The sequence below is a fragment of the Pipistrellus hanaki genome (genome assembly GCF_964339955.1).
Source record: "Pipistrellus hanaki genome assembly, chromosome: 7".
NCBI classification, from domain to species: Eukaryota; Metazoa; Chordata; class Mammalia; order Chiroptera; family Vespertilionidae; genus Pipistrellus; species Pipistrellus hanaki.
Window position 1 is genome coordinate 22,466,056 of NC_140509.1, and position 20,999 is coordinate 22,487,054.

A 20,999-nucleotide genomic window follows, 5' to 3' on the forward strand; every position below is an offset into this window, starting at 1 on the left:
AAGCTTGCTGTAGTCATCATAATGATCAGAAGGTTGGCACTAATGAAAAGGAAGGGTTAATAATTCCAATCAAAGTTAAAGAAACATATTTATTTTGTCTATCTTATAAAAGTCCACTAAAATGACAGTTTTTTTAAATTTGAGTTTATTCTTCATTTTAAATTTTATAACACTACTATACTTGAATATTAATATAAAAACTACAGTATGTAGTGAGCATATTATGATTACAGTCCTTCAGTCATTCACTATTGTATATAATGCCAGCAGTAGTGTTATTCACTGGCTCCATTAAGAGGTCTGACACTGAACACCACCCCTAGGATGATGTTCATCCCTCATATGCTTCTCCATTGTTTCAGCCTGGTCCATTTCATCAGTCTCTTCTACTTCCTTCCATTCAAGTAGGAGTTTTTCCAACAAAGAGTTTATCAGGTGAAAGAAAGCCATTCTCAGGAAAGTTTACCTTAAATATGATGATTAGGAGACCCTTTTCATATGGTCTATGATAAATTGGCATGCCTTCTTTTAATACACACTTGATATCTCCATGTTTGACAATCTGATCTGGATGAGAAATGATGACTATGGTTCAGTTATCAAGAGTGGCTATTGGCTTTTGGAAGCCACAACAATGCTTCAACCAGCTGTATGTCCATACACATGAAAAGGTCTTCCCCTTGTTGAGGGAAAACAACATCGTCCTTCTGATCTAACACAATGATAATATCTCCTGGCTACAGTCCTGGTTCTTAGTCTCCTTCTCCATGGATTATTATATTTGACCATCTTTTATGCCTTAATCAATATGAACTTCTAGAATCTTCTTCTCTCAAACTGTCTTTCTTCTGTAGTAGTTTTCACGTCTATCTTTAGGACTCATCCATTCCCCATAACCCTGGCATTCCATGCACACAGACTGAATTTGCTGAGCCATTCCAGGTCCTCCTATCTAATGAATTCTTTTTTGCATTCCAGAACCGTGGCAATTGGGATAGCACTCTACTGCTCCTTTCTTACCACCTCAGCTTTCACATTTGTCACAAATCACATTCCTTTGCAGAGCTAGTTTTCTTCTTGCACCATTATATAAGTTTTTTAAAGTTACAGAGAGCTGATGTACAATGTTTTTACCTCTCCTTTCTCTCTGCATCCTTCCTCTTCCTCCAAAAAACATATAAAAAATGCCCATGGGGGAACCAAAATCACTGCACACTCCACCTTCCTTAATTGCTTATTCTCCTTATTTGTCATATAATTCCCTTTTCGTTGCATCAAAGAGCAATTCATAAGCTTAAGAAATATGTTTAAACTTTTCTTTATTTGGATTCTTATCAGGGTGGTACTTTAAGGCCAGCTTCCTATATGCCTTTTTCAATTCTTCCTGGGTGGCATTGGGTTTAAATTCCAAAACATCATAGTTAGTGGTTCTTTCACCATTTTTGTTTGACAGCCAGTGAGCAAGCTGAGGCAAGTGTGGAGGAGCAGGAGAGAGCACGTTGCTGTGCACAGCTCAGGTAGCCGCCGCTCCTCGCTTCTACACCTCTCACGGAATGTTCTGGAAAGTTCCCAAAATGACAGTTTTGTTTTGTTTTAAAATAAGCATAAACCTGGCAGTGCAAAAAAGAATTATAGAAGAGATGACAGCAAAAAAGATTTTGAAAGCTGGAAAACTGATGAACAAGATTTGTGAAAGGTAAAAAGGGGATGTGGGACCCAGAAGCAAGTACTAGTAAAAAAGCTGAATTGATGAGAAGTTTAAGGGCATGGAGCAGAGTTCAGGTGGAGATGAAAGCATAAGATTCAGATAAAAGTTAGGCAGAGAAGTAGACAGATGTCCAGACCTGTCAGCCAAACCACAGTAGCCCAGAGACTGGCCTTAAAACACTCAGGTAGAAGACTGGAAGTGTAGTCCTTGGAGAGACTCTAACTGTGGGGACACCAGACATGGATGAGTGTGGAGATATATAGTTCTGAAATCATGTGGGCTTCAGTAGAGCTCTATACTGAAAGGTTAGTCCTCAGCCCCTTCCCTCAAAGAATCCTAAATTTGATTTTTTTTCACTGAGATATAGCTGACATGTAACACTGGGTAAATTTAGGTGCATAATGTGTTGATTTGATATTTTCCAGGGTGGAGCAAAAGTAGGTATACAGTTGTGAATATATAAAACAGTTTATTCTTACATTATTATTTATTAATTATTATATTATTTTTCATATGAACAACTATAAATCTACTTTTGCTTCACCCTGTATATTATAACATGATTATCATAATAAACTTGAGTCTGACTCTCCAAGTTATTATAAAGATATAGATGTCAAGGTAGAAGAGTAAGACACATTTCGTTAATAATTTGTTATCTTTATTTATAATTTTTATAGAGACGTAGTATGTGGGCTTCCATTTATACCCTTCCCTGAGGTCTTGAAAAAAGAGTTCCAAACACACAGGAAAAAGGAACCTTGAGAAAAAGACAGTATAGAAAACAGAAAACAAACAAACAAAACAATAAACCACACTATATATGATGTTCTCATAGAGAAGGAGGAGGTAGTGCCAAGAAGTCTCATGAGCTTGCTCTTCTCCCAGTGTCTCTGCCTCTCCCGTGGCCTAGGCAGTACCTCTGGCTTGAGTAAACAGCTTCTCAGAGCTTCTTGTGCTCCAGGCTTAAGAAAGGTCCCACAGAGCTGTGTGTGCTCATGGCAGAAACTGTCTCCCTAAAATTCTATTAGCTTAAGGCCTAACCTATGTCTCTTGGTGATTGAAAAACAACAACACCAGAAGCTCAACCCAATGGTTCTGTATATTCTTAAAAAAAAAAAAAAATTTCTATATAATAAAAAACCTAATATGCTAAGTGTCCAGTAATCCAGTTATCCGTTCAACCATATGCTAATGATATGCTAAGGCCGCTCAACCACTCGCTGTGACATGCACTGACCACCAGGGGGAAGACACTGTGACTGGTTACACACTCTGACTGATTACTTTGCTGCTAGGATCCAGCCAATCAGGACTGAATGAGACAAGCTGGACACACCTTGGAGCTTTCCCATGGTCCCTCCCCAGCTAGCCGATCTCCTGTGTCCCTCCCTGGCCCTGATCATGTACTGGTGGAGTCCCTCAGCCTGGCCTGAACCCTCTCACAATCCATGACCCCTGGGGGAATGTTGAAGAGCCAGTTTTGGCCTGATCCCACAAGCCAAGCCAAGGGACTCCACTGGTGCACAAATTCATGCACCGGGCCCTAGTATATTTAAGTTGATTTCAGAGAGGAAGGGAGAAGGAGAGAGAGATAGAAACATCAATGATGAGAGAGAATCATTGACTGGCTGCATCCTGCACACCCCCATTGGGGATCAAGCCTGCAACCTAAGCATGTTCCCTGACTAAGAATACATGTTTTTAAGTTTTTTGGGGTATATACCAGGGAAAAGGATTGCTGGGTGAAATGGTAGCTCTATTTTTAATTTTTTGAGGAATCCCCAGACTGCTTTCCATAGTGGTTGCAACATTATTCATGGTGGCCAAGATATTATCGACCATCTTAATTTTCTACCTCTATGGGTAACTTTCTTCAAGACTATTCCAGTTACAACACTTGGCAGTTTCAATACATACATGATCTATCCAATAACCTGGCTGCTCAGTTCCTTGAACTTCCCTCTTCCAGGGGGTACTTTCCTCAATTTACCTGTGCCTGGAGTCCTCATTACTATTCTACATACATACTCAGCTCTCTCGTGTTGACATACTTGTTTAATCAAATCCTAGTTTTGCTTACTCCATGCATGTGCCTATGCAGTTGAACATGACTGGAAAAAACAACAACACAGGAAATCATGCTGACTTGACTTATTTTAAATTTGTGATTACTTACTCCATGTGGGCCTTTAAAGCTTATCTGAAGCACCAAAACACTTCCTTCTTTCTGTTTCATTCATATTTTTCTCAATTAATATTTCAAACCTTCTCCTTTCCCTCAAACCTACATCTTCATCCCTATCCTCAGCTGATGTTATTGTTTTTTATTTCACCAATAGAAATAGTCAGAAAAGAGGTTCTACTTGCTATTACCACAAAATCTCCTAATCTACCTGCATCTGTATACTCTTATACTCTGCATTTACTCCCATTAAAAATGGATGAGTGATCTTAGCTTCATTCCAAGGCCAGCTCTTTCAATATTTACTGAATTCCATCACCACCCCTACTCACCCAAAAACAGATGTGTTATAATAGTCCACTCCCTATACTGCATCATCAATTGTTCCTCTTAAATCAATAATTCCCTCTGGCATTCTCATAAGAAGAAGTAGGAAGAAGAGGGAGAAAAAGAGGAGGAGGAGATAACAGGCTTGAACTCATACATCTCTAGCTATTACTACATCATTCTGTCACACTTTCAGCAAAACCCACAATAGAATACCTACAGTGTACTGGCTATATCCAATTCCTCTCTTTCATTTACCCTTAAATCCACTGTGGTCAAACCTTTGGCCCTTATCACTCAATCAAAACATTTTTTTTAAAATATATTTTATTGATTTTTTACAGAGAGGAAGAGAGAGGGATAGAAAGTTAGAAACATCAATGAGAGAGAATAATCTATCAGCTGCCTCTTGCACAACCCCTACTAGGGATGTGCCCACAACCAAGGTACATGCCCTTGACCGGAATCAAACCTGGGACCTTTCAGTCCACAGGCCGATGCTCTATCCACTGAGCCAACCCGGTTTCGGCTAAAACATATTTTTATATTATCAATGCAATGGCTAATTCTCAGTCCTCATCTTATCAAATCTAGTAACAGCATTTGACAGAGTTCATCTCTTCCTCAGAAACACTTTTTTTGTTGTTTTTTTGTTTTGTTTCTCTCAGTTTTCCTCCTATCTAGCCAACTGCTCCACATCAGTCTTTTTGCTGGTTCCTCCTCATCTTCCCAATCTCTGAATGCTAGTGTCCCAGAACTTAGTCTCTGCAGCTTTCTTTCCTTCCCTTTAAATGGCATGGGATATTGATCACTCCTAATTTATATATCTAGCCCAGACCTTTCCTTTGAATTCCAGACTCATATATCCAACTGCCTTCTTGATAAAGAAACTTGGATCTCTAATACATATCTCAAACATAACAGGATTAAAACTGAAATTTTCCTCCCCAAATGGCTCTTCCTTATTATAGTAAGTAGGAACAAAACCTGTCTTACGCTGCCTCCTAAAACCTTGGATTTATCCTTGAAGCACTCAAATTCTTGAGCAAATCTTATCAACTCTTCTTTTAAAATATATTCAAAATCTGGCCACTTCTTACTCTAGTAGCCTATGAGTTATCGTTGCTTCTCATTTGTGCTACTGCAATAGCTTCCAAACTATTCTATTTCTATCACTGTCTTCCTACTGTCTATTCTCCACAAGGGAATATTTTATTTTATTTTATTTTATTTTATAATTATAGTTGAGATTCAATATTTTATTAGTTTCAGGTGTACAGCATAGTGAATTAGACATTTATATAAGTTCCTAGAGGTCTGATGCATGAAATTTGTGTAAAAGTAGGCCTTCCTTCCCCCCAGCTGCCAGCACCGACTTTCCTCTGGCACCCAGAACCTGGACTTCTCTCTGGCACCTGGGATCCGGGCTTCCCTCCAGCTGCCAGCAGGCACCAAGGACCCAGCAACCCCAGCTTCTTCCTTAAGGTTATCCAGAAGGATGTCCAGAAGGACATCAGGTCTAATTAGCATATTATGTTTTTATTATAGATAAAATGACCCCCCCATTAGTCTAGTACTTGATACCATACATGGTTATTACAATAATAGAGGCCCAATGCATGAAATTCGTGCACTAGAGAAGGGTGTGTCCCTCAGCCCAGCCTGCACCCTCTCCAATCTAGGACCCCTTGAGGGATGTTGACTGCCTTTAGTCGGACATCCCTCTCACAATCTGGGACTGCTGGCTCCCAACCGCACGCCTTCCTGCCTGCCTGATTGTCCCTAACACTTCTGCCTGCCAACCTGATCACCCCCTAACCACTCCCCTGCCAGCTTGATCAACACCTAACTGCTCCCCTGCTGGCCCAATTGCCTTCAACTGACCTTCCCTGTCAGCCTGGTCGCCCCCAACTGCTCTCTCCTGCAGGCCTGGTCACTCCCAACTGCCCTCCCCTGCTGGCCATCTTGTGGCTGTGGGCACTGCCACCTTTGAGGGTGGGGCAGTCAATTAGCATACTCCCTCCTTATTGGCTGTGGGTACCACAATTTTTGCAATGGTGTGAGGGTCAATTAGCATATTCCCTCTTTATTAGATAGGATTATTGACTATATTCCCTAGGCCTTATTTCACATCCCATGACTATTCTGTAACTTTGAATTTCTACTTCTTAATCCCTTCACCTTTCCCTTCATCGTTTCTCTTTCTGCTAGTTAATTCTTGTTTTATTTTGTTCTTTAGATTCCACATATAAGTGAAATCATATATTTGTCTTTCTCTATCTGACTTATTAAACTTAGCATAATACCTTCTATGTCCATCCGTCTTCTTGCAAATGGTAAGATTTTTTTTTTTTTAATCCTCACTGGAGAATATTTTTCTACTGATTTTTAGAGAGAATGGAAGAGAGAGGGAAATACATAGAGAAATATCGATGTGAGAGAAACACGTCAATTGGTTGCCTCCTACACAAACCCTGACCAGGGTCCAGGCCACGGAGGAGCCAGAAACCAAAGTACATGCCCTTGACCAGAATCAAACCCAGGACCCTTTGATCCACAGGCTGATTCTCTATCCACTGAGCCAAACTGGCTAGGGCCAGGTAATAGTCCATCGTTCTTTTTTTATGGCCAGGTAATATTCCATCATACATATGCAACACATTTTAATTTTCTTTATCTAATCATCTATCGATAGACACTTAGGTTACTTCCCTATCGTGGCTACTGTAAATTAGGCTACAACCATAGAGGCACATATATCTTTTCAAATTAATGTTTTGGTTTTCTTCAGATAAATATCTTGAAAATTAAAACATGACAGCTGCAATTAAAATCTAGTAGACATATTTAAAAACAAAGTGGAGAAAATTCTCTCAGAAAATGAAAAGAAAAGAAAGCCATCAAAACGAAAAATAGGGAAAGGGGGTGTGACAAAATTAAAAGGATTGGGATAGAAGGGAAAATGCCTAAATACTTGGAATTCCAAAAAGTGATATAAAAGTAGAGAGAGAATTGAAGTGTATGTGTTTCCATATTAATGTGTATATCAAAAGAATACAAAATTATACCCTTGTAAGGATTTTGGGCTATATCTAACGCATTTACCATTAGACCAAGCAATCATACTCTAGGAATTTATCCAAAAGAAATATTTGCATATATGCCAAATGACATATGCACAAGAATATTTATTATAGAGTTATTTGTAACAATAAAAGACTGAAAACAATCCAGATGTCTGTCAATAGGAGAATGACTGAATAAACTTTGTTATCCAGTTGAAAATAAAATTTTAAGCATTAAAAGAAATGTGACTATAAATGAAAAATTAGATAACATTAAGGCACTATCATTTATTTTTAAAAAGGTAATAATGACATCATAAATATGTTAAGAGAAAACGCATTTCTTAGAGATGGCTGTTGAAGGACTTACAGGTAAAATAATAGGTGCTTGTGTTCCTTTATAATAATCCAGGGGAAAAAATATTAAAAGAAATGGATGGAAGTTACAAAGCTGGCAAAATATTGTTATGTATTGTAGGTGACAATATACAGTTGTTCACTATATTATTCTTTACTTTTGCATATATTTGAAAATTATCATAATAATAGGAATTACAATAGCACTGAACTCCTCGATAGCAAACTTGACCCCAGAAGACAATAAAAAAGTTCCCTAAAAATTCTAAGGAAATACCCCCCAAAATAGGAGAAAATATTTGAAAGTTATCTTACTGGAAAATATCATATAACTAATAAGTGACTTGTATCCAAAATGGTAAAATAATCTTTACAACTCAAATATAAAAAGACAAATGACCCAAATAAAAATATCAACAAAGAATTTGAATAGTCATTTCTCCAAAGAAGATACACAAATTGCCATTATGCACATGAAAAGAAACCCAACAATATTGGTCATTAAAGGATAGACATACACATACACACACACACACACACACACACACACACACACACACACACAAGTCTAAAAGCCTAAGCAACCAAATGACCAGCTGACTGGTTGCTATGATGTGCACTGGCCACCAGAGGCAGATGCTTAATGCTGGAGCTTCCCCCTGGTGGTCAATCAGTTGCAGAATTTTAAAAAATATCTCTTACATTGATGAGTTGTTTGAATATCTGCATGATGAAAGTGGTTTGAACAGGTAGCCATATCACAAAGAACAGTGCATTGTTGTTTTACTCTATTTCCCCTTTTTGAGCATAAAACTTAAATTCTTAGAAGCTAAGTTTATGAAGATAATATATATTAAAGTAATTACAAAAACTGGCACCCTCACTTGAAAGAAATGATAGTGGTTAAAGAAATGGATTCTTGATGATATTGAAATACCAATATATAGCATCAAAGTTTATCACTTACCTGAAGAAGAATCAATTGAAGATGAAGAGTTTAAAGATCAGACTGGCCCTCCAAAGTCTAAGATTCCAATCTTTATAGTAGGATCCAATTGACTGAAGGAAGTGAGTGGCAAGAGAGTAGAAGTCATTTCTCCTTATGGAGCTTCATGGGGCTAGAGATTCCAGAACTACTGAGGCCGGCACTCATTGCTCACCTGCAGATCCTGAGGGGGTAATCTAGGACTTCCACTCCAAAAACTTTCACTCTGGCAGGCTTTAAGAGAAATAACAGAAAAATGAAAAGTGAGGACATGCATAAAGACCAGACCTTGTTGCAAGAAATTTATATAGGAATGCAAGCATAGATGCAAATGCAAAGGTGGGACAAAATGGAATCAGCAGAATCCATGAGTACCTATATAATAAAACATGCCAGAGCAGGAATGAATCCAGTTGTGGTTTTCATGAAATGGTTGAAAGAATGCTCATAATTTTAATAATTTCGATGTAATTTAATTTTGTTTTTATCCTTAGATGTTTGAACAAAATTATTACTCAGTGGAAGTTAACAGTTGATGATATTTATGGGAGTGGGGGAACCTATATTTTTTATATTACTTTTGGTTTTGCTGCCTAGATTCATAAAAATGCTAATGATATTGTATATGTCCTTTTACCAAGAAATTACTAATCTCTAACTATAAAAATATATCAAAACCATAGTGTTTTATTGATAAAAAGTTAGTTTGGTGGATTTAAGATTATTGTATAAAACAATGTTTCCAAAATATATTTTTATAGGTAGAGATTAGTAATCTCTTGGAGGTGTTTTTCTAGAACATTAAAATAATTACTAGCTCCAAGAGGAGCAAAAGTTATATAACATTAAAAAAATAAAATCATATTATACTATGTTGCCCAGTTATAAATAAAATTTACATGAGAATATTAATATAAGTGATGAATATTGAACTAAATATTAGTACATAAATATAGTGGAGAAATGGGAGAGAAAAAGTTATTTTGCCTTTGTAACTTGTTCCTGAGCCCATTTCTTCTATAGCTCACTCCTGCCTCTATAACTTTCTGGTAAACAAACTTTCTCTTATAGTTTGAGTCTTGGTTCTGAATTCTTTCATAGCCAGAAATCTAGTTCCATGATTGTTGAATGGAGGTCTGATCTCACCACAACACAACTTTTATTAAAATACTAGTGGCCTGGTGCACACATTCGTGCACAATGAAAGGAAATTAATTAGAAGAAATATTTTAATATCACTATTTGTCCTTCCTTTATGTGTCAACCAAATTCACAATCAATAATGACAGATTGAAACACATGCATCTAATTGGCTCCAGCTAAAGCTTTATATGTATTGTGCATGTGTGAGTCAACTTAGCCTAGATATAGAATATCTATAGATATAGAATAAATTTGCTTAATTAGACCTGCTTTCTGATGTAGCTAAACTTTTTCCAGCCCCAACTTCTCTTTCAGGTAATTGTTAGCAACACAGCAGTAAATATCAACACAAATCAGATTATTATTGTAGATCATGCAGGGAGAACAAAGGGTAAAATATTTAACTGTAACAGTGTTTGACTATATTCCATGCAACGAGAAAACCCAAAGTCATTTTTAAGATCCACCATTTCTTGCTTCTTTCCAGTAGGGTCAAGTTTCTAAACTTTCTAAACCTCCATCTTCCATCTAATTAAAATAAATAGGATTCCACTGAGTCTCCTATTTATCTATCCCAGTACTTCTGTGAAGATCAAATGAGATGAGGCATGGGAAAATGCTCCACAGACATTTGGTTACAGTGTGAAATGTTCCCACCTGGCTATAAAGCAAATTGTGTTCCTGGGCTGAAGAAACTGCAAGGAGGCTAGTGTTGCTAGGGAGAGGAAGCTGGGTGTTGCTAGGTAACATCATTACCTAGATGGACACTTTAGCATAACAGCCTTTTATATATATATATATATATATATATATATATATATATATATATATATATATATAATTTTTTAAAGAGAAATCTACAACATAAGAAATATAATCATAGTATGCTATGTGGCCCAGCTATATATAAAATTTACATTAGAATAAAAATGTGATGAATATTAAACTAATTAAATATTAGATTCAATTCTAGCCACTGTTCAGTACTTAACTCTATACAAAGAAAGAAAAACCTTAAAACAGAGGCTCAAAATGCCTTGAATATGTCTTTTACAAGTGATAATTAACTTTTGAGGATCATCAGTGAATCCTTCCAGAATCTGATGAAAATTAAGATCCCTTTACCATGGTTGGGTGTCTCAGTTGGTTGGAACATTATCCTATACACTCAAAGGTTGTGCGTTTGATTCCCAGTCAGGGCATATATTTAGGTTGCAGGTTCACTGCCTGGTTAGGATATGTTTGGCAGCAACTGATTGATTTTTCTCTCTCACACACTAATGTTTCTCTCTCCATCTCTTCCTCTCTCTAAAAAAATCAATAAACATACCCTAGGGTGAAGATTAAAAAAAAAAAAAAAAGGTGGGGGGTCTCTATCAAGAAAAATGAATTCAGAATTCTAGAGTTCCATAGATATCCTGAACTCATCCATAGGTCCTGGGGACAGCCACAAGTCACAATTTAAGAACACTTATTTTGGAGAAAATAATAAATATGCAGATATATTGTCAAAGTCTTGGAATGGACCACATGTAAAGGGGTTTTTACTCACTTGAGTAGCATTCATAAAATTGTCTGTGATCACACAGCAAGAGGTGAGCCATTACATCTTTTTTACATGTCTACTGTTCCAAGTGGATCTCAAATTAAACCAGACTTTGAGTCTCTGAAATTATTTCCTGCTCTCCGTGGTTTTAAGAGGAGAGGGCATTATTTCATATATTAAATAGATCTCTTTGTTACAAGAAAGCATATCTTGGAGATTTGATTACACAGGATCTCCACACATTTCCTCTCCATTAGCAATCTTTGTTTAGTTAAAAACTATAGGTCCATGGTTTCATCTTCTGGACCCAATTTGACCATAAAAGATTAAAGAAACCAAAACCAGATTCTGTTCACATTAAAAATGATGAAGGCCCCATGGAATTTGGTATATGCATGCTTGCACTTAACACAAAAAGTCTTTAGAACACTACTGAGGTGAACCGGATTTGGCCAGAAAAGCATATTTTCCAGATTCTGAATCATTTGCAAAGGTCCATTGTAGGAGTTTTAAGACATATTAGAAAAGACATATACAGAAAAAAAATAAAATAAAACCTAAATTAAGAAGCATTAGATAAAGTACTAGTTTGGAGTGGCTTTGAACCAGTGAGTTTTCACAGATGTACAATGACAACCGTTGAGTAAGACTTGACACCAATCATCTCTTCACTAATCTATAATTCACATAGAGCCTGCTGCCAAACTAAAAAGATGCCAAATTACATTCGTTACAACATGCAGGGGGGAAAATGTAAGTTGCTCTATTTTATCAGGCTGGCAGGCTTCCCTACCTGAAAGAAAGAAATTAAGATTTTTGCCAGACACTCACAGAAAAGAAAAGAAACTTCATTTCTTTTTTAGCCTTCTTAGAACTGGTCAGTTACAAAGCTGCCCTCTTCTTTGCCAACCTTTCCAACCCCTCGTTTTTTAAAAAATTTATATAAAACTACCTCATAAAGTACTGATTTTCCATATTTGGGCCTGTATTCAATTGAATTTCACCAAAGCCCTCTCAATTTATTTCTCCTTTCCAAAAAAGGCCTTCATGAACAGGAATATATAAAAAAAATTATTTTTCACTATTAGTTTAGATACTTTCCTTACATGTTTTTCCACAAAATAAGTTTAAAAAAAAAAAAAGAATTTCAAAGGAATTAAAAAATAAGAATTAAGAATACAATTTAAAAAGTATATATCAAAATAAAAAGCTTCTGCACAGCAAAAGAAACCATCAACAAAGCAAAAATGAAGCCCACTGTATGGGAGAACATATTTGTCAATGATATATCTGATGAGGGGTTAATATCCAAAATACATAAGAAACTCATACAACTTAACATAAGGAAGACAAACAATCCAATTAAAAAATGGACAAAAGAGCCGAACTGGTTTGGCTCAGTGGATAGAGCGTCGTCCTGCGGACTGAAGGGTCCCAGGTTCGATTCCAGTCAAGGGCATGTACCTTGGTTGTGGGCACATTCCCGGTGGGGAGTGTGCAAGAGGCAGCTGATCGATGTTTCTCTCTCATCGATGTTTCTAACTCTCTATCCCTCTCTCTTCCTCTCTGTAAAAACTCAATAAAATATATATATATATTTTTTTAATGGGCAAAGGACCTAAATAGACACCTCTCCACAGTGGACATAATGAAGGCCAAGAGACATATGAAGAGGATGCCTCACTGTTGTTTTTATTTGCATCATGCAAATAAAAACAACAGTGAGGCATCCTCTCAAATCTTTCAGAATGGCTACCATCAACAAATCAACAAATGACAAGTGCTGGTGAGGATGTGAAGAAAAGGGAATCCCTGGTACACTGATGGTGGGAATGCAGACTGGTGAGGCCACTATGGAAAACAGTACTACGTTTCCTCAAAAAAATAAATATGGAACTGGCACTTGACCCAGTGATCCCACTTCTAGGAATATATCCTAAGAAAACTGAAACACCAATCAGAAAGAATAGATGCACCCCTATGTTCATAGCAGTGCTATTTACAATAGCTAAGATCTGGAAGCAGCCCAAGTGCCCATCAGTAGATGAGTGGATTAAAAAACTGTGGTACATTTACACCATGAAATACTATGCAGCCGTGAAAAAAGAAGTATCTCTTACCCTTTGAGAGGGATCAGAAGAGTGTTGTGCTAAAGGAAATAAGGCAGTCAGAGAAAGGCAAGCTTCACATGATCTCACTCATATGTGGAATCTAAAGAATACAATAAACAGTTGAACAAAATAGATCCAGAGAAATAGAAGCATGGAACAGACAGTGAAATATTAGAGGGAAGGTGGATCGGGTGGGTGGGATGAGATTAACCAAACAATTTACATGCATATATATATATGTATATCCATGGATACAGACAATAGTGTGGTGAGGCCTGGGGTAGGTGAGAAGGTTCAGCTAGAAGGGGTCAATGAGGGGCGAGGGTGGGAGAAAAAGACATCTATAATACTTTCAACAATAAAAATAAACTTAAAAACAACTGTTCTGGGCTGGTAATCAAGTTCTAAGCCATATTTTTCCCTAACAAAGGTCAATCTTTACCTTAACTAAGCCTGTCTATTTTTGCATCTACAGTAACTTACCTGATAAACATCTCTTTGCAAAAACAATTTAATTTCCCTTTTTTCTGACCCCACAAAAAATAGGCACCTTACCAGAATGGAGACCACAAATCCCCTCATTTTTATTGTTATCATGTTAACTTCGACTGTTAACTATCCTGTACCACCTCTATGATGTGTCTGTCATTTTACTTTTTATCCAATCCCAGAGGTTTTCCCCCCTTTGCTCCAACCTTCTTAATCTATCACCAGTGGATTTCATGTAATCCACTTAAGTCTTCTCATTTAATTGTAATGTATAAAGCAGGGTGCAGAAATTCCATTTATGGGAACATTTTTCTCAATCCCTTGAGATTTTTTTTTCCCGGCAATTGTCAGTTTGCTCAAATAAACTCACAAAATTTCTCTACAGGTTTGAATGTTTCTTACATTGACAGTAAGAAATAATATTCAAGTCTTTTCAATGCTCCCTTCTCAAATTTAAAAAAAAAAAATAAGTAGGGAATAATTATTAGCTCAATTAGCATACATGTAGATTCCACTGGTTGATGGATTTGAAGACCTTAATTAATTCTTCTTATTATTTCCCTTTTTCAATATCTTTCCTTCATTTTTTTATTCTAGCCAATGCTGTTAAAATACATTATCATCCTATTTCTCTAGATTCTAGCCATTTAAAATTTTTTGTTATTGCGTTATTTGTAACATATGAAATATGAATTTTAGGGGGATATAGGCAGGTTTAGGAAATTTTTAGAATTGGAGGTTCATGGAAAAAAACACAGGGTTATAGACTGGGAGAAGTTACATTTTCATTAGACAAGAGAGCTGGGAGAAGGTACATTTCCATAACACAAGGGAGTGGAAAGAGTTATATTTACATAAGAAAAGAGAGCTGTAGGTAGCTAAAGTCTTTATTTACAAAATAAAGAAGGAATTGGAGGACAATGAAGGAGGAGGCCTCAGGAGTTATTATAGTAATCAATTCAAAAGGGAATATGGACCAGTCAGAGGGGATATCAGGACACTGGGACTCAGAGCATTTATAATCAGTGGAAGCAGCAAGTGGAAGAAGGTGGAACTCTTCCTTCTCCCCAACTGGGAGTCTGTGCTGTGAGCTTCTTTCCCTTTCCCCATGTGGGAGTCTGTACTTGTTCTCCAGTAAGTCTCCACCTTTGCAATACCATCTTCAGTCTGTGGATTCATTCTTTGACTCCAACAGACAAAGATCCAGGGAACATCGTGTATTCCAGTCCAAAAATCATGTATCACATATAATGATATTAATTATCAGGTAATTAAAAAACAAACTCTAATTTATCATGTTTTATGAGATTTATGATTAATTATTAAACTATGTATTTATCAACCTGGGATGAGAAATAAGTTCTCAAAATAAATAAAACTAGAGGCCCAGTGCACAGGTGGGGCTGGCTAACCAGTGGGAAGGAATACAGGAGGTTGGCTGGCCAGCCCCAATCCCATTCGGTCAGTTGGTTGGCTGCAATGCACATCATAGTGACTGGTCATGCCGGTCCTTCAGATCTCTTGGCTTTTATATATATAGATAAATGTCATTTATAAATATAAAAAATAGTATATATAAATCACATACTATGAATCATAGAGATATGATAAAAGACATTGAGTAGCCTTATCCAGTATGGTGCAGTGGATAGAGTGTAGACCTGTGAACTGAAAGGTCCTGAATTAATTCCAGTTAAGGGAACATGCCTGGGTTGTGTGCTCAATCCCAGTAGGGGGTATGCAGGAAGCAACTGATCAATGATTCTCTCTCATCATTGATGTTTCTATATCTCTCTCCTACTCCCTTCCTCTCAAAAATCAATAAAAATACTTTTTTAAACAGGAGGTGCTACCTAGGATTGTTATAGCCTCTCATTAACCAGATGAAGAATAAAGCCAACCCTCAGTGGATGGTAGGCCCCAAAGAGGTCACAGTAAAGCAAAGACAGAGCCTAAATTGTTGTTCCTGGAACCTGCCTTCACTCAGGATGTCTTGGAATGTAAAATGAATAAAACCCTGATTGTTGCAGCCAGTTGGGTCCAGGTTTTCTGATCCTCTCACCAAACAGCAGCCTAACATCTTCAGGGCGGAAATCCAGAAGACCTTTGTACAGAGGACATTCCTCTTGGGTCTCCGCTCTGCTCTTTGCTAGCATTCTCACAACTCCCACCACAGGGGGTAATAAGTAGCAGTTAAATAAACCACCCCTAGGCCAGAACACTCATAAAATTTCCCTTCACATCTTCTGAAATAGGGCAGATTTCCTGAAAAATCTCAAGATATGTCTTTGGGAAAAGCTTGAAAACTAAGTTGTAATATTTATTAATGTTATAGAGTAATATTCCACAGAGTGAGCTTATAGGCAATTACCTTCTATCATTTATTTGATGGTTTAAAGGTAAAAGTTTCATTCTAAAAACAAGTAAACAACAACAACAAAATAACTGTCCAGAAGTCATAGAAATAAAGATAAAGTAGGTAGGTATAAATTAGAAGAAGAAGAAAAAAAACCCTCAAAGAGATGGATCTGCCCAACCAAGAGAACTCAATATAGTTTGTGAGAAATTTCAGTTCTAAATAAATCACTTTAAAATCACCTATGGATAAGCAGAATAAATAACTTTATCATTAGTTGTACGTCATCAGCTTTAAAATCTACAATTCATACTTCTCTGAGTGGGTTACTGAGCACTGTGGGATGGAGAGCTAGATTGTAAAGAGCTACAGCTCCTCAATTACTGATAACAAGGTTTTTTAACTGGACAAAACATGGAGAAGGGGCCCAAGAGAGGTATTTCGAGCTGTTGTGGGCCCTAACTAGTTGCTAGGATAACTCTCGGCACATCAAGCTAAGAATAGAGGACAGTGATCCAACTAGCTCCCTGCACTTCCCTGGAACATCTGGGTGAATGTCATTCTGCTTTCTCTTAAACTGACAAGCTGGCTCTTCAGATGGAACTGATAGAAAGCGAAAGAATGAGTCTAATGTGCTAAGAAGCTGTTAAAGGATTAGTTTTGGCTTTTAGTGGAAAAACAATTACGCTGAATTACAAACACATCTGCCACACACTCAGCAAACTATAAGAGAAGTCAGATTTTCCTCACGTTTTACTTCATGGACCCTTTTCAATTTTCAAATAGAACACAGTGCTCTAGTTATTGCTTACATGCATTTTCTTTAAATAGACTCAGAACAAACTTAGAAAGCCTGATACCGTGTGGAACAGAAACTCCCATACACACACCCAGAAGGAAATAAAAGTTACACCCTCTATTTCTATAGTGCTTTACAGTTTTCTAAACTCTTTAAAGGGTATTAATTTAGTAAAGAACATTCATTCACCCACTTGCATAAATTCATTAATAAAAAAAAGCAAACAAGCTCCCTACAGCTCTGCTTACAGCAATGCTACAAAGAAAAGAGTGTGCCTTTGGGTCTGCAGTTCTGTTCATTCATTGATTGATTCAATAAAAATTCATTGCCTGCTATGTGGCAGACTTCCTAAGCTCTGGGAACACAGCCGTGCGAAAAAGATATGGACAAGATCCTGTCCTCATGGTACTTACATCCTCATAAACACAGTATTACTGCTCTACACATTTCCATTTAGTTATGGGCCCGTCACTAGCAAATAGCTTAGTTTTTCTGTGCTACATTAAGTGTGGAAGATGGTTTAAATAAGTATCTGAAGGAGCAAGACCCTGAATCTAATAAATTGAGATAATTTACTGATTAATAGTTTGGAGAAAGTTTCTCCTCTTGAAGAAAAACAAAATAAGGCTCCATTGAAGTGTTCCTCGAATATGTGAGTGACTTTTCCTTTACCATAAATCCAGTGAAGAACAATTATCATTGCAGTTCTTCTTATACCTATCACACACAGACTCATTATTTTTTTTAAATAATTTTTAAAATATATTTTATTGATTTTTCACAGAGAGGAAGGGAGAGAGACAGAGAGCTAGAAACATCGATGAGAGAGAGTCATTGATCAGTTGCCTCTTGCACCTCCCCCTACTGGGGATGTGCCTGCAACCAATGTATATGCCCTTGACTGGAATCGAACCCGAGACCCTTCAGTCCGCAGGCCGACGCTCTATCCACTGAGCCAAACCGGTCTCGGCCAGACTCATTATTAACAGGGCATTTTTTTTCCCACTTGAATACTTTCATGAGCTCTTAGATGTCAGTTGAAATATCTAAATTTTCCAGATTAAGTTTCTTCTGATCCTTCATTTGTCTCCACACTGCAAAACGTTGTCAAAATGGCTGATCCTGTATAAGCTCCATGATCCCAGGTGCACTTCAATTCCTAAACATTTACTCAATGTAATAGAGCCAGCAGGTGGTTAGCGCTGTTTCTTCCTTAGACTGACCCTGCCAGGTGACAGAGGGAGCTTATGGGGGTTGCATTTTAATGTAAAGGTGACGCTCTGGAGGCCCAGCAGTAGGGTTTTCCGGATGCTCCCAGAGCAGAGCATGTGCACATTTTCCGATGCCCTCTGTGCTACAAGCATCCTATGCAGGAGGCCTGTTAGGAGAATGCTCTTTCTTACCCATCACTGTCTCTGGGGTGACAGGTGGAAATGAGAAACACAGCAGAGTCCTCCTGCCTCCTTGAGGGCTGTCAGAACCTCTTCACACTGAAGGGGCTGGTAAGAGCCATTGGCTGGCGTTCTAGAATGGTCACTACAGATTGTGGGTCCAAGTTCTATCTTTGAATGTGGGCTGACTGTGGTCCTTCTGTATAATGAGTCTCTCATCTTCACACTGAAGATGCTGTCGACCCCTCAGAGCACGGAAGGCTCAGGACCTCTCCTACTTCTCATGCCTGTGGGCTCTTTTCCGTTTCTCCCGAAAGCTGGATGCTAGACGAGCTCTGGCTTTAGTTACAAAGCCCAGAGGATCTGAGAAAGCCAAGTGTGTGTGCCAAGCAGCTCTGACCTGCAATATTCATCAGGACCTGGTCGTAACTGCAATCCTTACAGTTTTAGAAAGGAATCTCACTGAGAAGCCAGAAAGAATCATCTGGTGTCACACAGGATAGATTTATTGGTACAAGAGCTAACGATAAGAGAATTACAAAATCTTCTTAGTCTGTTATTTAAAAAATGCCAAAGTAGTTAGCATCCTTCAAACCATGAGAGCACAAACAGGAGTTTAAGAGATGCTGTTGCCTTATGCCTCTAAGTCCACTGATGAGCCCAGGGAATTTGTTGAGGGGCTGTATCTGGCTACCAATCCCCTGAGGATAGGAGGTGACAGATGCAATGACACCTCCTAAGAACCAGAAGTCTCGGGATAACAGAGCTGTGCCAGGCAACCTTGGCAAAGTCACTCTGATCATTGAGTTCAAGAGGAGGTAAAGAGCTGTGCGGTGCACACCACCCAATTATAATCTATTTGCAGAAAGCATAATGTGTATTTTTTCGAAAGGGTGACCCTGTGCTGTGGAGAATTAAGTTGGCAGTCTGGTGTTTAAAGGATCTGTATCATAAACAAAGTAAGTGCAAAAGGAAAATTTCACAAACAAATATTCAACTCAAAGGGAGAGATGCCGAGGTGACAGATGGAAATGAACTGCACGCAGCATTTAGTTGCACCAATGTGCTCAAGGTGACCGAAAAGTCACACAGCTTTCTGAGATGGACAAGCCCTGAAAAATGAGCCCCAGCTCAAGCAATTCATTTACTTTCCAGCCGACCACAAACTTACCCAGTAAGCCATGAAATTGCTTCTGGAGGCAAACTGTGGTCAGGCCTGCGATGACAATTTATCACTTTCTGGAACGGCTTTCAAATTTAAAAATAGGAAAGACACTACATAAAACGCTAGATACTTCATTGCACGATGAGTCTTATTGGACTAAGAAAATAGCAGCATTTAACTTTCTATTTACAGGACAAGAGTTGAAATTGGGGTAATCTAAAAGGACCTCCAAAAATAACTGAGTAAAGAGATTCTTTTCCATGATGTTTTCAGACTATGGGCCTGCGTGGCAGGGGCTAGTTGGGTATGTGACTGAAGCCTGTGAGGTTATACTTCTGTGTCTTCCAGAGAGGAATCATAGCCAGTGGTCCTACCTCTGCTTCTTGATAACATCTAATCTGCAATAAAACCCTGCTTCCTTGAACCAGCACCCAAGTCACCTAACACAAGCCCCAATTCTGTAGTAAGTCTTTATTACACCTCCTTGCTGAGACACCCCGCTATTCCCTATGGAGTGAGTCACCTTCAATGGAAAAAATGGATAAACCCAAACTTTCTTCCACAACAGGTGGATTCCAAGGGTTGAGTGCAGGGGAAAGGGGGCGGGGGGGAGAGGGAAGAGTAGGGGAGAAGGAGAATTGTCAATGTAATAACAGACTAAATTGCTAGAGCAATCATACAGTTCAAACTGAGGCAGGCAGCCCCTTGTGCCATGTACATACATATAAAAAAAATATAGAGTGGGAAATTCAGTCAAATTTCTTTTAAGATTAACTGTCAATTATTCTATAAATCAAATAAACAAGCAAAAAAAAAATCAGTAGTTGATGCATGTTTGTAGCCTCTTTCCCTATCTCTAGCTCTAAGGAGAATTCTAAGTGCTTCTTCCTCTCCCCTGGACCCATGCTCCCTCGTAGGACAAGTGCCTGACTCAGTTTCAGGCCCCGATGATATAACACCCAGGGAGTGGGAAGCAGCACCAACGGAAAGACTCACTGAAGGTACAATCGTCCTAGAGTGTGACGATTGAGCTGCGGAGGTGCGGGAGGGAAGAGGAAGCCTGCACCAATGGGACTTAGAGGCACCAGTTTTGGAGATGAGTTCAGAGCCAGGGAAGAGCCGCAGTAGTAAAAAACTTAGACATTAATAAGATGGAAAAAAAGAAGTTTTCTTATGCTTTATGAAAAGTACCACATGCCATTAATCCTCCATCTTCTTCAAACAAAAACTAAAACAGCTTGGTCTTTGGGAGAAATGGTAGGAAGGATATCAATTTTTTTTAATTATCTATTATTGTTGCTTCTCTCTCTCTTTTTTTAATGCCCTCCCTACCGCGCCTCATGACAGTTCTGTATTACAGCTGAGTATCATG

The 20,999-nt window shown here is 38.1% G+C and overlaps 1 pseudogene across 1 annotated transcript in view; it reads right to left on the minus strand.

The window, feature by feature from the left end:
• Positions 1 to 291: 291 nt before the first annotated feature.
• LOC311625839 (dnaJ homolog subfamily A member 1-like) overlaps positions 292 to 20,999 on the minus strand; it is a 46,264-nt pseudogene continuing 25,556 nt past the window's right edge. The window contains exon 2 of the transcript in view: positions 292 to 1,558. The product of the transcript in view is annotated as a dnaJ homolog subfamily A member 1-like (transcript). The remainder of the gene's footprint in view (positions 1,559 to 20,999) is intronic.